The 15,257-nt window shown below is 36.4% G+C and overlaps 1 protein-coding gene and 1 pseudogene across 3 annotated transcripts in view; one reads left to right on the forward strand and one right to left on the reverse strand.

Annotated features, from left to right (window-relative positions):
• The window catches only part of CSMD3 (CUB and Sushi multiple domains 3), an 872,847-nt gene that overhangs the window by 734,911 nt on the left and 122,679 nt on the right, over positions 1–15,257 (reverse strand). The window lies entirely within an intron of this gene.
• Positions 11,940–12,922, forward strand: LOC118670748 (annotated as a pseudogene).

A 15,257-nucleotide genomic window follows, 5' to 3' on the forward strand; every position in this document is an offset into this window, starting at 1 on the left:
AGGATGTTAACTAAAATATTTAATATAAGCTTTAGGTTAAATCTCCTAAATTTGCTTCAGACGTTAGAATGATATTCAGCTGTAATTCACCCAATCATTCTGGTAGCTTAAACATTCCATTGTGAGTAAGAAATGAAGTTTTAGAATAAGGCATAAACCAATAAGTATTTCTGAGTAGTTTGGGGTTTAAAAGAAGTATTCAGTGTTACAGCAGATAAATTTTCCTTGTTAAAAATTTGACATTATGCAATAAGATAAAAAATTTTAATTTTTTACAGTATTTGTAAAATTATCTGATAGACCAGAAATGTTAAATAATCTACCTTTAAGTAAATGAATGTATTTATTATTACTATGTCATTATTAATAAAAAGGTGTTGAAAGAAGAAATATACACAATGTTGAAATGGATAAAAACCAAGTAGTTTGTATTCTCTTTAAAGCTTCTAGAACAGGTGACCAAAATATTCTGAAACTCAGACTTTTGTTATTTCAAACAAAAATAACAAGATTAGCCTCAACCTATAAAAAAATATGAAGCAATTATCAATTTTAACTATTATCTACTAAATTCGGTTTTTGCCACATAATATTGTGGAATGAAATCCACGCCTACATATATAAGGCACTTAGCAGTGGGCCTCCAAAGAAATAAAGGCAAATAATAATTATTATGCCTATGTTGATCTATTTCATCACAAGTATTTTTTCACAAAAAGAATTTATATAATCTTAAATACTCAGAAAAATATTAAATTATACACTAAATTATATACAATCATCTGGATGAATTCTTTTTTTTTAATCCTCACCTGAGGATATATTTTTATTAACTTGAGAGAGAGGATGGGGGTGTGAGAGAGAGAGAGAGAGATCAATGTGAGAGAGAAACATCGGTCAGTTGCCCCCCACACTTATCTCTTTTATGTACCTCAACATGGGATAGAACTGCAACCTTGGTATATACCCTGACCGGTCATTAAACCCAGAACCTTTTGGTGTACGGAATGATGTTCCAACCGACTGAGCCATTAGGCCAGGGCCAGATGAGTTCTTTGAATGCTATTTTTAAATGCCAGGTATTTAACTGCCTACGGAAAAAGAAGGTCTTAAGTACAAAAAAAAGTAAATTGCAAAATGAAAGTGAAGAAGTACATTTTTTTTAGAAAGGAAAACACTCTAAGATCTCTGAATAAAAGAGGTTGGTCCTAAGGCATTAAGTGTTAGAAATTTCAAAGAATGGATGTCACTTCAAAATGAAAAACATCATCCAAGTGGGAGGATTCTGTCTTGTCCTCTGACACACATCACTGACTTTTTCAGGAAAGCTTCCTTGCTGACACAAGAGAAGTGCTGTGATTATTTTTTATGTTTGCTTTTGTTTTTTCCTTTTTCTGATAGGTCTTGATGTGCACTGAATATTAGACTTGGTAAGCAATATAACTGTTTATGTGATAAATAACTAAATATATTTACACAATTTTAAATAGGTAAATATGTGTTCTACTAAAAATATTAACACCATTATATATTCAGAAGAATATCATTTCTATTTTTCCATTAAGATTGAGTAACTGCAACATGAATTTAAATTTTTTAAATAGATTTTTATTGATTTCAGTGAGAAAGGGAGGGAGAGAGAGAAAAATCAATGATGAGAGAGAATCATTGATTAGCTGCCTCCTGCATTCTCCCTACTAGGAATCAAGCCCTGCAACCTGGGCATGTGCCCTTGACTGGAATCTTACCTGGGACCCTTCAGTCCGCAGGTCAACACTCTATCCACTGAGCAAAACCAGCTAGGGCTGAATTTAAGATTTAAATTTTAATAAAATAATAATTATGAAAGCTAAATATTTAATGTCAACATATTAAAAAGATTTTATGTTACTTATATGGAAAGAAAATAAACATTTTAGAGTTAGCCTTGGTGTTTTTAGGGACATGTAGTCACTCACATACATTTTAGTTTGATGACCAGAATGAAATCTCTATATATATAAAAGCCTAAGCAACCGGCCAACCGTTCGACTGGTAGCTATGACACACACTGACCACCAGGCAGCAAATACTCGACGCACAGGCATGGAACATGCAACAGACTGATGAATCTCAGAGGGAAGGGGGAGTGTGAAGGGCAGGAAGAGATTAACCAAAGATCTTATATGCATACTAGAGGCCTGGTGCATGAATTTGTGCACCTGTGGGGTCCTTCGGCCTGGACTGCAGGAATCAGTCAGAAACCAGCAGTCCAACATCCCCCAAGGGGTCCTGGATTTTGAGAGGGTGCAGGCCAGGCCAAGGGACCCCATCGGTGCACAAATCCATGCCCTGGGCCTCTAGCATTAGTATAATGGAGTTCTTTTTGTTTCTCTAAATATTATCTGGTATCATTTCCGAGGCTGAGGAGACATTTAATGTTTTCAATTTATTGCAATCTACTCAGTCATCTCTGTACTATCTCTGTGACTTGAATTTTAACATCCAACCACTTATAATAAGTGACGAAAATTTCTGTGGCCAGCTGCCAGAATAGCTTCAGTTTACCAATCTGAAAATCAGAAATCAAGCTAACACCATAGTAAAGACAAAAGATTAGATAATCAAGATTAGATAATCATCACACTGCACTCTGCTTCCAACTGTGTCATTAACAGCAATTCTTCTCTATTGTGAGAACTCATTGTTAGGTAACAGAATGAAGTTTGAGGTCCTTTTGAATTTTAAAGGGAAATTAATTTATTTTTGAGGCAGATTTGTGTAACAAAGGAATGCATTTTATACATGCAATGTTTAAATATGAACTGTTTGCAAGCATACTTTTCTTATTACAATATGTAAAACCCTACTATATAAGACATGCTTTTCTGTATTAAATTGGAACGTTCTATGGGGTGGGGGCGTAGATTATACCCAGAATGTAATGACAGGATTTCTCAAAAGCCTTTATTAACTAACCTTTTATAATATGATTTTCAGGAGAAAAATGAAAAGGTTTCTCTCTTTCTATAAATGCAGGCAAAATATCCCAGGGACTTTCACAGCCTATTTTAAAAGTTTTGATACTCAAACGTGAGTAAGTTAAAGAAAATGGACTGAAACCTATAATAGATAGATCTGCATGAATATGTGCTGTTTCTGTGGCAGAGACTTGCCTGTTGTTCCTCATTGGCCTCTATTCCTTTCTTTCATAGTAATATAAGTTTTAGCTGGGCACATTAAAATCCTCAGTATACACCACATTTCCCACCTTCCAGTGCAGCCAAGTTCCATGTGACTATAATCTGGCCAATTGGATATAAGTAAAAGTGTCATATATATTTTTTGAGTAGGGAAGAGTAATGAACTGACCATTATGAAAGAATGCACAGGTACTGGCAAGGCAAGGGAAAAAGCTAGGAAGCCAGGTAAGTGTCTAGTGTAGTAGTCTAATTTAATCCAGGGAAGAGATGATGGTTGCTAGGACTCGGGTCTTAGTAGGAAAGATGTTCACCAAGTGTTAAGATTCAAAATATATTTTGATTCAATATTTGAATTTGATTTAGATATAAGTTACTAGATTGAGAGGAATAAAGCATAACCTCATAGTTCTTGAACCATTGTGATGCCATTTATTGAGAAAGACATGGGGATGAAAAAATTTAGAATTCATGTTGGAAAGTATGATAGGCCTTTGACTTGCTTGTATAACTTCCTTTAGCTGAGGGGATGTTAGTAGACCAAATCAAGAAGAAACTGAAAAAGTACTTCTTCATTTTCACTTTTCTCATGTTTGTTTCTCTAGTACAGGCATGAGAGCATGCCTGAAGTGTCATGTTGGTGGATGACAGGCTTGAGAATTGCCAGATCTCTCCATTTATTTGAGATGAGGTAAACCAGATTAACCAATAAGCAGAAACATGAGTTAGTTTAGCCAATACCACCTGTGACAGAGCCAACCTCTTTAGAAACTTGAGTAATAAACTTCCTTTAGCCAATGAAATGCATTTTGAACTGATTACTATTGAAGAATGTTATAGTCAGTTCGCAACACATAAAATCAGGAGGACCTGCATTGGAGGTCTAAAGAATGATGGTATATTAGTGGGAAATCATTGATTAAAAGGGGCACCCTGGGAGGCAAGGGACAGAAATGTTTTAAGAAGAAGAGTTGAGAAGTGCTATCTGTTAAATGCTGAAAAGAGGAACAGTAATTTGGGAATTAACCTTTAAATCTGTCAACTTTTTTTTAATCATTGTTAACCTCAACAATAAGATTTAATTGAATAGAGGCAATTGAAATGTATTCAAAGAGGCATATTAAAAATGGAGACGGTGACCACAAAAAATATAGAAAACTTTGTGAGGACATTATTGTAAGGAAACCCAGAGAGATGGAGCAAGGAATGGAAGTAATTCAGGATCAAGGAAAGTTCATTTGTTTGCTTTTGTTTACCCTAAGATGAAAGCTAATATCATATCCTCTATGGAAAGCAATGGAAAAGATTTATTAGGAAAAAAATAATCATACAGAAGGCAGAGACACAATTGCAGAAATGGAGTAAAGCAAACAAACGACAACAAAACCCCTAGAATTTGAATACATTAAAAGAGGATCTGGCCTATTCTAGGTGCCTTCACATCTAATATAATGCACATATGTAGCAATGTACCACAAGTTAGGAAACCCTGAACTAGGTCAAAATCATTATTCTCTTCAGCTTTTTAATGCTGACTAATAAGCCTTTGTCCTGTGGCCTAACAGTATGTTTTTCATTAGCATATAATTGGTAAATAAAGCAAATAGTTTATGTACACATATAGCAATAGAATTTATTTTTCTAATCATTCATTTACATTCATAAATATTTACATCATTGTATTATATTTGACACCAATTAATAAAGATTTATACTAGTCATAACTAATTTTACAACAAATGGGTTCTTTGCTTTAGGGACCTTATAATTCTCCATAAAGTTCCTGTGAATTTTTGCTTATGCACTTATTCAAAGGACAGAATAACAGTCATTATTCAATTAGTCCCTACACAAAACTTGCCAATCTGCCATTTTGCCCCCCTTTCAAGTCAATTGGAATTAGTGCCTCGTCATGTTCCAGTTCTGTCTCTAGCAATGACCTGTTAGCTCAGAGCTGCCACTTTTTTTAAAAAATATATTTTATTGATTTTTTACAGAGAGGAAAGGAGAGGGATAGAGAGTTAGAAACATCCATGAGAGAGAAGCATCGATCAGCTGCCTCCTGCACACCCCCCTACTGGGGATGTGCCTGAAACCAAGGTACATGCCCTTGACCGGAATCGAACCCGGGACTCTTCAGTCCCCAGGCTGACGCTCTATCCAGTGATCCAAACCGGCTAGGGCAGAGCTGCCACTCTCAAGTACTTCTTTTAGCCTCTGTCAGGGCTTTGAGCTTTGTCACTGGAAGAGCAGTGTGTGTGTGTGTGTGTGTGTGTGTGTGTGTGTGTGTGTGTCCATGGAAAGTGTCATTTGTTTCCTTGGTTCAATCTAAAAATGAATTACTCCACTGGCTGCACTATGGTTCTGGGAAACCTTAGCTGGGGATACCCCTGCATGACTTATTTTAGCCCAGATAACACTTGGGTAAATTATCACATCTACTTTCTTATTTGACAACATTCTAAGGAAGACAAAACCAATAGTTGGACATAGTGTTCCTTTCGAAAAAAAACAGAAATTCAAAGAGTTATATGGCATGACCAAACATTATAATATACATCAATATACACTAATGAATATACTGTATATCAACATTATATATTGATTATATATATATTTATATATATATAAATAACATTATATATATTTATGTTATATATTTATATATATAACATTATATACATATATTTATGTTAATCCTCACCTGAGGACATGTTTTCATTGACTTTAGAGAGAGAAAGAGAGAGTGAGAGTGAGAGAGAGAGAGAAAGAGAGGAAGAGAGAGAGAGAGAGACATCAATGTGAGAGAGAAACATCAATGGATTGCCTCTCATGAGCACCCTAACTAGGGATCAAACCTGCAACCCAGGTATGTGCCCCAACCAGGAATCAAACCTGGTATGTAGGATGACACTCCAACCAACTGAGCCACACCATACATAATCAATATGTATTCAACATATTGATTATTAGGTCAATATGTAATATTGTTTATACCAATAATGTCAATATATAATATTTTATATGTGTGGTGGAACTGAAAAAAATACTAGCTAACTAAAATGTATTGAACAGTGCTTATATAAGAGGCACTACTCTGTAGATGTTGCATCATTCACTCCCTTGATCTTCAAAGCAACCTTGTAGAATCAGTATATTACTCATTTTACATTATGAAGAACTGAGCCTCACAACATCTGAGTGATGAAGTCAGCATTAAATATTAGGTTTTGTAACACCATGTCTAGCATTAAAAAACAAACACCATTTCCATTACCCTAAAGTTACTACTAAGAAGAAAGACATGCTGTATCAAAAATGCATTAATATTAAAATATGATCCTTAAAAAATCTGATGTACACTTTAATTATAAGATTATAATTAAATTGCACTTAACTTATGCATTAACATATAAAAATATGCTATTTACTGACCTAATTATCAAAAGGAAAAATGTAATAACCCATTAAATATATCTTTTTAGTTAAAAATGGAGCCATTTAAGTTCATTGATTATATAATGCATCTTCTAAACTCATTCTTTCCCTTCTTATATTTTTTATCCCATTTTCAACTATCACCTAAATGAGTCGCCCAACATGATATATGAGGCATAATTCTAAGATAGGTTCCAAGATTTCCATCCCCTCTCCTGAGTGTAGGTGGAATTTGGGGCTGAGGTGGAGTAGTGGCCCCCTTAATTAGTTTGCATTATATACAAGTGGTGATGGGACAGTCACTCCTGAGATTATGTTATTCTATGTAGGCAAGCTGGAGCAGGAAGTAAAGTCGGAGAGATGTGCTCCAGCTGAGCCGGAAGAAAGACAGACTGAGAACTGTCTTTGCGGGGAGAAACAATTAGGAACCACAGATAGTCTATAAAAACTAAGAAAAGTTCCTGGTCAATAGCTGGCAAAATAAGGACCACAATTACATTGCTGCTAAGCAATATTATACCTGCAACAAGTAAACTTGGAATAGAACCCTGGCCTTAGGTTTAATCACAGTACTACTCAACAATTTTTGACTGCAGCTTTGTGAGATCTTAGCTAAGACCCCAGCTGATGCCTGCCCAGTCTTCTGACCTACAGAATGATGAAATTATAATGGGTGCCATGCTTGTCCAATAACTAATGACAATTTGTTATACAGCAATATAAACAAATACAGATGGAAATTATAATTTTGTGGGGGGGAAAAATCCCTTAAACATCCCAATGAGAAACAAATGCACGCCAAGCATGTCAAACCTGCTGGCCACAAGTTTGACATGTTTGGACATGGAAAGACACAATGAAATTTTGTATGAAGGACAGCTAGTGATGACTAGTGCCTGAAAGTTATGACCCAAAGAGCACACTGTCAGGGATCTCTTTGTAAACTGAGGAATAAAGTCTTCCATGGGAAGCACCATGACAGAAGCAAAAGTATTGATAAGTGTCTTCAAAGATGACTGATAACCAAATAAATTAAAATAAACTCAAAATGGATAAAGGATTTAAATGTATGACGGGAAACCATAAAAATTCTAGAAGAATCCAAAGGCAACAAAATCTCAGACATATGCCTAAGCAATTTCTTCACTGATACAGCTCCTAGGGCACTTGAAACTAAAGAGAAAATGAACAATTGGGACTACATCAAAATAAAAAACTTCTGCACAGCAAAAGAAACCATCAACAAAACAACAAGAAAACCCACTGCATGGGAAAACATATTTGCCAATGTCATATCTGATAAGGGCCTAATCTCCAAAATTTACAGGGAACTCATACAACTTAACAAAAGGAAGATAAACAATCCAATCAAAAAATGGGCAAAGGACTTAAATAGACACCTTTCAAAAGAGGACATTCAGAAAGCCAAGAGACATATGAAAATATGCTCAAAGTCACTAATCATCCGAGAGATGCAAATCAAAACAACAATGAGGTACCATCTCACACCTGTCAGACTGGCTATCATCAACAAATCAACAAACGACAAGTGCTGGAGAGGTTGTGGAGAAAAAGGAACACTCGTGCACTGCTGTTGGGAATGAAAACTGGTGCAGCCACTATGGAAGACAGTATGGAGTTTCCTCAAAAAACTGAAAATGGAACTCCCATTTGACCCTGTGATCCCACTTCTAGGAATATATCCCAAGAAACCAGAAACACCAATCAGAAAGGATATGTGCACCCCTATGTTCATAGCAGCACAATTCACCATAGCTAAGATCTGGAAACAGCCTAAGTGCCCATCAGTAGATGAATGGATTAGAAAACTGTGGTACATCTACACAATGGAATACTATGCTGCTGTAAAAAAGAAGGAACTCTTACCATTTGCAACGGCATGGATGGAACTGGAGAGCATTATGCTAAGTGAAATAAGCCAGTCAATGAAGAAAAAATACCACATGATCTCACTCATTCATGGATAATAGAGACCATTATAAACTTTTGAACAATAATAGATACAGAGGCAGAGCTGCCTCAAACAGATTGTCAAACTGCAGCGGAAAGGCCGGGGAGGGTTGGGGGGCAGGAGGGAGGAGGGTAAGAGATCAACCAAAGGACTTGTATGCATGCATATAAGCATAACCAATGGACATAAGACACTGGGGGGTAGGGGAGGCCAGGGGATTGTCAAGGGCATGGAAAAAAAAAAGGACACATATGTAATACCCTTTGTAATACTTTAAGCAATAAAAAAATAAATAAATAAAAATTAAAAAAAATAAAATTACGAAATAAAAAAAAATTTCAAATTGATATGAAGAAAACTACTTTGAAAGATTCAATTATTTTAACTATATGTTTGGGAATGTTATCATTAATTTAATAATTAGATTTAAAAAGAGCAATATGGAATGAATATTTAGTCACCTGAAATACTAAAAGCACCACAAATAGTGCCTTGAGGTCAATTCACATTTGGTTCCATGAGGAAGAATCAATATGTTGTTCAAAGAGTATTGTTAATTAATAATGCTTCAGATTAGATTCTTGCATTCCTTTTGATTTTTTATCATCCACTTCCCATCTACATTAGCCTATTATGACCTTGCAGGAACTAAGATTATTCTCCCACCCTACTCCCCCAACTATGGCCAACTGAAAAGCATGATTTTTTTTCATTTCTCATTATGGCAGTCCATTAAGTAAGGTTTTAACATCTTCCCACATTCATTGGGATTAAAGGTTCACTTTTAAATTGTTTTATTTAAAGAGTACACAAAATCTAAATAATATATTTACAAGTTAACATATCACACTACATAGTAGCAATATATAATTTATATTGAAATATTGAAGACATTTTGTAAACTATGCTGTCCGATGTGGCATGCTGAAAATTTCCTAAAATCTCCATCTTAAAGCTGAGAATTGTGTATCAAGTACTGAATATGGGATTTGATGACATAATTACTTCTCCATAAAGATATATAATTTCATCTAATACAGTAGGTATGGTAATTGAATCAAAATGATTGATACCTGTTATTATTCCTATTGAAATATTTGATTTGCATATTTTATTTTAGCTATGTTTACTTCTTCATGAAATTAAATGTTACCCTATTAAATAGCATAATCCTATATATTAAAGGCCTAATATGCTAAGTGTCCGGTCATCTGGTCAACCATTCAACCAATCAAAGTGTAATAATACTACTGATATGCTAAGGCTGCTCAACCATCAGCCCTATGATGTGCACTGACCACCAGGGGGCAGATGCTTCAATCTGTAGGTTAGCTTTCTGCTGAGGTCCAGTCAATTGAGGCTGAGCGAGATGGGCTAGGCATGCCCTGGAGCCTTCCTGTGGTCCCTCCCCCGCTAGCCAACCTCTTGCATCTCTCCCAGGCCCCACCCGTGACTGGTGGGGTCCCTCGGCCTGGCCTGCACCCTCTCGCAACCTGGGACTCCTGGGGGGATGTCGGAAAGCCAGTTTTGGCCCATTCCAGCAGGTCAGGCCGAGGGACCCCACTGGTGCACGAATTCATGCACCGGGCCTGTAGTATTTTAATAAAAAAGAAACTATGTTAAACTTAAATTTTGTGATATTTTATCATGCTTAAAAAAAACAAATAATAAAGATAAAATTATATTTTTCTAACGTACCACATTTTGGTAGTGGGGAAATCAAGATAAATTCACACATTAATTTCTTGACCTATCTCATACTATGCTTTTTCTTTTAAACTTCTATTTTTGTACTATCAATTATAACAACTTGTCCCAATGTATGGCCTTTGAATCTGTGAAACACAAAAATTATATTTGACATATAATTAGAATATTGAATTAATCACTGTCTCAATTAAACTTAATCCTAGCATTCATATCAAAATGATAAATTATAGCAGTTGACAAATATGACACATTCGGCAACCTATATAAAAGAAGGAAATTTAATGTGAAATGAAATTACCTACTAGGTTTAATCATGCTATTTCTGGAGAATAAAATACAACCTTGAATACCATCTCATCTTTTCCACATGAAGCACAAAGATTAAGTAGGTCATATATCACTGACTTTAGCAATTTTTCATTTTCAGCTTGTTTCTTTCTGCTCTATGAGCATAAAATGCTGCCCTTGGCCAGCGGGGCCACCTCGGAGGCCCCCTCTCCATCACCCCCTCCCTCCCACTTCCCTGTATGCTCCCTCAGGTGCAACCCTGGGTGCTGGGAAGCCCAGCCCCTGGGAAGCCCCGCTCAGCGCTAGTAGCCTGGGAGGCAGTGTTAAGGGCTGTCTCCACCAGGCCTTCTGCTGCTACCTCCTTGTGCAGCTGCCTGTGCTCGCCTTCAGTCATCTCCTCCAGGCTTAGGCCAAAGGGTTCCCTCTCCACCTCCAGGCTGGAGAAGAGCCCGCAGCCACCACTCTGCAGGGGCTTCAGCCCCACAACTTGGATCTCCTCACAGGGCATCTCAGAACCAAGAGACAGACGGTCAGACTGCAGACTCACACCCCTCCTGGAAGAGTGTCATGGGCAGAGAAGCCACGCCAATCTGGTCAATTTCCTGACCAGGTTTATTTTGCAGAATCTTCCTTGCAGTTTCAGGTGACATGTGTGCCAGGTCACTGGTTCTCTGGCTTTCCTGAGCAGAGGTGTGGAGGTGAGCAGAGCAGGCTTGGCCCTGCTTGTTTATGAAGCCCTTCTCCCACCTGAGGAGCGGGAGGGGAGGCTGGCTGTACTCAGGCCTCCCAGCACCACCCTCTGGGGTCGGACCTCTGACCAGACGCATATTTCAGACGAGTCTGTCACTGTACAAATAAACATTCCACCGCAAGAACAGGGTCAAGCCAGAATGAAAAAGTGATCCCATGCTCATTAAATTTGTTTAAAGACAGCCTCCCACTATCTCCACCTGAAAGACGAGGGTTGGGAATGGCACAGGGGTCAGTCTGTAAAATGTGCATGAGCTAACAGGGAGCCTTATTAGAGGAGAGAAAATGTTCACCAGGACCCAGCCATATTTTCAAATAATTATAACGTATTTTATCAGTGCATTTGCAACGTGTATAAAAATATCCATAATATATTTTTCCTTAGATTCTAGTTACCAGTGTGACAGCTAATATAATAATGATTGTATTATTAATACCTGTGTTTACGCTGTATAAAGCTGATTTTATACATTTCCCTTGTCGACTACATTGTAGTTCATAAAATAAAGCACACCCATCGCATTTGTGTTTAGGGGACAAGGAACTGAACACACCACTGGTTTATTTTTCTATTAGAATAAATTGCAGGCAGCCACATTCGAATGACCCTGATTAGGGCTCTCACAGAAGCAAAGGGACTTTCTGGACTCCAGGCACAATTCATCAGCACCAGGGCTGAGCTGAGAGGCTGGTATTCAAGAGATCTGAAATCTGCAATGCTAAAAAAATGAAACTTTTGTGATAATATTGAGGATCATTCCACTGATCTTCCTAGAAGAAGGTATGTTTATTTTCACTAATAAGAACATGAAGAAGGTTAAGACATCTACAAACAGGTGGTTACTCACATAAATAGAACAATTGGATAAGCTGTGAATAGCCCAAACTGTGTAAGGCGATGTACTGCAGAAGGAAACTTTATTATCCTTTTCCAAGTTCTTGTTATGAAAAGAACAGTTCAGTAGATGTTGGGGCTGTGACATGGTAAATAAAGAAAATAAACTGGCTGTGCAGGCCACCTGCCTGAAGAATTACACCTTCACAGTCAAGCGTATTTGCTTAATTCCAGTGATTCTGGTTCTTCACAAACACCCATCAGCAAAATACAGTGTTTGTTTTGGGTTGTTTTTCTGAGGTTTCTCAGGATCTTGAGACAATGGTAAAAGTTTTGTTCAGCAGAAATTTGCAATTGAATGTAGCTTTAACTTTCTGGAAAAAAGGGAATGGCAAGTGAACTTGCAGCTTATTTTTTGTGAAGACAGAAGACCCTGGAGTGGGGGTGGGTGGCCTTTTTGCATTGACCAATAGTTTACAGGAAGAAAACATTACATCGCACCTTGCTGCAGTGTATACTTATTGTCTCTAGTAAAGACACCATTTAAAAAGAAATTTGAAGAATGTATAGTAGTTGTTTTAAAAGGTGGTCGCCAGAACTATCATCCCAAACAGAAATTGTAAAATATTCATATTTTAAAAACAACCATTAAGCACTTGTGGGAACAAGTAAATCATCTAACTTTGGTTCCAGGATAATGCTGATAATATAGCTAAGGATGTAGATGCTTATTTATTATAGTTGCATTGAGAGACTTCATGTATGAAAGAGCATTTGGTTATACAAAACATTCCTGAACTATTTGATTTCTAAAAAAAAAAATGCCTCATAATCAAATGGTAAATTATGGAAGAAATCAAAACCCTTTTTTTATATATAGCCACATAATGAAAACACTAACAAAACTGTAACAATCTGCTTTATATTTAAATAAAAAATTATCTGAAATGAGCAACTTCAATTTCAATGAGGTGAAGGTGCCCTATGAAGATTGTTCACCTTTGATGCATTTCTATTTATATGGTTATTTGGTAACACTGTCTAAAAATACTGGATCTTAATGCAATCCTGCATAAGAATATACTTTATACCATGTGGAAAAAATAAGAAAACATTACTAGAAATCACAAAGAAGAATCATTACCTTTTTTAAGATTGTATTTTATAAGAAAACACTCAAATGCGTGTAGATATTTTCTTATGTTGAAAAGACTTTGAAAGTTCAAAACATCAGAGCAAATAATCCATCTTAAAACTGATGGGAAATATAAGCCATTGTTGGGGGGGCTAGCAATCTGAATCTGTGCCAGTAACCTGCCTTCTAACGCACACTCTTGCTAGCAGATAATTAACTCCATTGATGCCTGAACTGCCTTGCAGAACCTGTTTCCAAGAATACTCCCTTTTTGCAGAGGCCATAAACCATGAACCATACATAAACCCCAGAGGGGTTTATCAGCGCTGTTGCCAGGCCAGGCCTTTGGGTGTAATCCCATGTCCCCCATCCCAACACATGGGGCTTTTCGGAAAGCCCTCTAAAGATCCAGAAGCCTGATCCATATTTGGGGGACAAAGAAACCAACGGCTATAAAGGAAAAGCTTCTTTCATAGTCACTCACTCACACAGGGATTTGGAGAACTGACCCTCTGAGTCACTGTACTGGTACATCTGAAACATCTGAAAATAAATGGGTTTATCCTGGATCTCCAAGTACCCCCTGTGTATTTTTTCAGTCTCATGGTAAATTCTGTAACAAAACTTTTTGTCCACACTGAGATACTGTGCATACAAAATGCCTTAATCATTAATAAGTCAATGTGTGTGATACCAATATCAATTTAAAAAAATTAAAACCATCCATGCTTCTGGCATGAATAAAGTATGGAATTAAATCAGAGGTTTCCATTCATGTAGAAGGTTATTGTTAAAACTTATTCCATACCATTTTTAAAATGTGTGACTATTTTTAATATTCTGGCTTAATTTTGCCAAAATCATGTCATGTATACATAAAATGGGATTGTATGAATTCTTAGTTGGAAATGTTCATATAGAGTTGGCTAATTTATATTAACTTTCCATTATATAGAGATTTCTAATACTTTCAGTTCTATATCATTTACACTTTCTTCATTTAAATAAATTTCTAAATATTCCTATTTTTTTGCTTTTTGAAATTGTGGTTTTGATTGAACTCTAATTATTTTTCACTACAGTATGTTTTAAACAATTACATATAATGCTTGTGTTTTAAATCCCAACACTATAATACTACCCGCTCCAATGATTGGCATAAAATGAGGTCTTTTTTCTTTTTTTAATACCATTTTTGGTGTCAATGAACTCCTTCCCCCCCCCAAAAAAAAAGAAAAGAAAAGAAACCATTTAGTTCAAGGAAGTAAAGATTTTTTAAAATATATTTTATTGATTTTTTTACAGAGCGGAAGGGAGAGGAATAGAGAGTTAGAAACATCGATGAGAGAGAAACATCGATCAGCTGCCTCCTGCACACCTGGCACTGGGGATGTGCCCACAACCAAGGTACATGCCCTTGACCAGAATCGAACCTGGGACCCTTCAGTCCACAGGCCGACACTCTATCCACTGAGCCAAACCAGTTAGGACGGTAGTAAAGATTTTTAAGCAAAGAAAATATCCATAAATAGTAAAAATAATTATATGGCTTTTCTCAAATAAAGGCCAATAATTTTCCTAAACCTTATTCATTTAATGTAAATATCTGTTTACCCAATTTCTAAGCAGGTAAACATAGCAAATGTCTGCCTTCTAACACATTCACTGGAGTTTTAATTCTTTGAAAGAGACAGATGTATTTAATCTTTTCTCGTCACTGATAAAATTATTAGATATCCTGTATATCGATTGAATTTAACAAGCATTTGTTAAGTGTTTGCAATATTCCAGGAATGTGCTGAAATATGGGACAGTTTTACAAAACAAAATATACTCTATATCCTCAAGTTTCGCACAGACTAGTGTGAGTGAAAACTCTAAAATGGTAGAATACAGTGTTGTGATAAGGTGTGTAAATATCTGTGCATATAGAGAAAAGATCATTGGGCA

The sequence above is a fragment of the Myotis myotis genome, unplaced genomic scaffold (genome assembly GCF_014108235.1).
Source record: "Myotis myotis isolate mMyoMyo1 unplaced genomic scaffold, mMyoMyo1.p scaffold_m19_p_16, whole genome shotgun sequence".
Classification (NCBI taxonomy): Eukaryota; Metazoa; Chordata; class Mammalia; order Chiroptera; family Vespertilionidae; genus Myotis; species Myotis myotis.